Source organism: Lygodium microphyllum, chromosome 10 (assembly GCF_053477565.2).
Source record: "Lygodium microphyllum isolate KBCC chromosome 10, Lygodium_microphyllum_v1.1.10, whole genome shotgun sequence".
NCBI lineage: Eukaryota > Viridiplantae > Streptophyta > Polypodiopsida > Schizaeales > Lygodiaceae > Lygodium > Lygodium microphyllum.
In genome coordinates, this window is record NC_141144.1 from 63,296,082 (window position 1) to 63,298,446 (window position 2,365).

The window sequence follows — 2,365 nt, forward strand, 5'->3', positions numbered from 1 at the left end:
GAAAAGCTGGATAAGAACAACTACCCATCATGGAAGTTTCATGCGACAAACTTTGTTATTGGAAAAGACCTCTATGAGCTTGTTTCAGGTGAAGAAAAGGAGCCAAAGCTAAGTAATCCTACAATTGCAAAAGAATTAAAGGCAAGGAAAGAATGGAATGCAAAAGACAAAAAGTTAATGTATTGGCTATCTACAATCATTGATAATACTATATTAGGACATATCAAAAATGTAGAAACTCTACATGTAGCTTGGACAATCTTCGAGAATATATTCTTAGCAAATACAAAGGCACGGAAGATTCAACTCAAGAAAAAGTTGAATACTTTGAAGAAAGGGAAGATATATATAAATAAGTATATTTTGAAAGTAAGAAGTATTGTAAATGCCTTAGTAGCTATTAATGCAATGCCTAATGATGACAATTTGATTTCATCTACTTTAGGTGGACTTAATAATAAGAAGGCTCGAAAATTGTTTGTTACTTCTGTGTATATGTAGAAGCCATTTCCAAATTTTGATGAGTCGGTCTCTTTCATGATCACTAAAGAGATCAACATGCAGGGTGAATCATCTCAAACAAGTGGTGGACATGTCCAAGAATTTTACTCGAGTTCACAAAGAGAACATGGTAGATCCTCTTCAAAAGATCGTGCTATGGGACATCTGGTGATAACCAAGAAAACAAATTGAATCAAAAATTCGGTGAAATATGTTGAGAATAGCAAATGATGCTTGCCCATAAGAGGCTTTGTATGGGAGATATGACAAAGATGTATGCTCGAGAAGCTCTAGGAAGATATGTCCAAAATCCCATAAGCACGGTGAGGAATAGTAGTACTACCCAAAAGCTATAAAAGCATGTACTTTGTTGACACTCATAACAAGGCAATGGAACTATCAGTTTGAGTTACTCGAGATTGTCTTTATGAGTTCAAGCTAATCTATCTTGGAACCTAATTCACTTGAGTTACAATCTCTCATTCTGATAATGTATCATGTGTTTGATTTGTGTCCACCATAGCTAACTAACTCTAGATTCGTGTTTCTCAACATGGTATCAAAGCCATGGCCAAGCTAGTTGGCTAGTATGTGTGCACTTTCTCAATCTCCCTCTCTTCCACTCTCTCATTCTCTCCATTTCTTAAAGTCATCCAATGTTTGTTCTTCATTTCAAGACTACGAGGATGCATGGCTGGAGCTTGTCACTCACAGGCAAGTTGAGAGTGGCAGTCCTGCGACATGATCTATACTCTCTCACAATCATTATTGCTCAATTCCAAGTGTGGGAGCCATGTGCTAGATGCACATGGTTTGCCTACCTCAAAGTGTAAATATGATGCGGCCACTAATCCTTCTCAAGATGCACCATATGTTAGTGACACTGCATCAATTTCGTCTGGTTCCTGGAGCGTTCATGAAACAAGAGAACCAAGGCGTGCTGTCTGATGATGAAGAAGTCATCGATGGTACATGCCATGATGAAGAGAATGATGCTTACAGTGTTGGAAAGGACTTCATGACTCTCTGGGAATGGCCGCTCGTCTGTACGTCTCCCTCCTGCCCACTACACTGCCATGCTCCACTAGTAATGATCATTGTCGTCATCACCATCATCATCGAGTGGTGAGTTGCAGCAGCAGCAGCAATGGTGACGTCGCCGCAGAGGCAAAGGTGGATGTTGGGCATGTGGGAAAGCTGACGCAGCATGTCTTTCCCATCAAAAGAAAGCTCGGCCCTTCCAGTACCATCGTCGTGGTAACTCTGCCAAAACTCTTGGGCATTGTTTTTACACAGGGCAAGACAGGCACAGGCTGGTGTATCCTGGTGGAAGGGCTCGTGCATGGAGGCCATGCCGACCAAGCATCCCATGTCGCAAAGCTCTGTAATGAAAAAAAAGGGTTTGCAATAGTCTGGTGAAGGTAGAGTCATCTATGGTGGATCTGTCAAAGCAGGTGACTTGTTGCGTGCTATCACATCAATGAATGTTGTTGTGGATCTATTTGGACTCAGAGCTCCTCAGCGTGTTATAGTCCTTTTTGTGGCTAATAAGAGGACCTAGGGTGAAAGCATCGGTGCTATAAAGTCTAGCTTTGTTGCAAATGGATGCGTGACTTTGATTCTTGAATGAGAAAGCTGACACAAATACAGTGAGCATGGCCTACGAGATCTTCAGATGAGTCTGCTACAATATAATTTCATAAGTATACAAAAAAATGATGGACAGTTGTTACATTTATAAAATTTCTGTCATATCCAGAAGCTAGGAAAATCACCACGTATTTGAGCTCTTGGAATTGTTTCACATCATTGGTTGGAGTATCACGATAGACATGACAAAAGAGAGCTTGTCAAGTCAAAGCAA

The 2,365-nt window shown here is 40.5% G+C and overlaps 1 pseudogene; it reads left to right on the plus strand.

Moving 5' to 3' along the window:
• Positions 1–1,533: 1,533 nt before the first annotated feature.
• LOC148030086 (uncharacterized) lies at positions 1,534–2,140 on the plus strand (annotated as a pseudogene).
• The last annotated feature ends 225 nt before the right edge of the window (positions 2,141–2,365 follow it).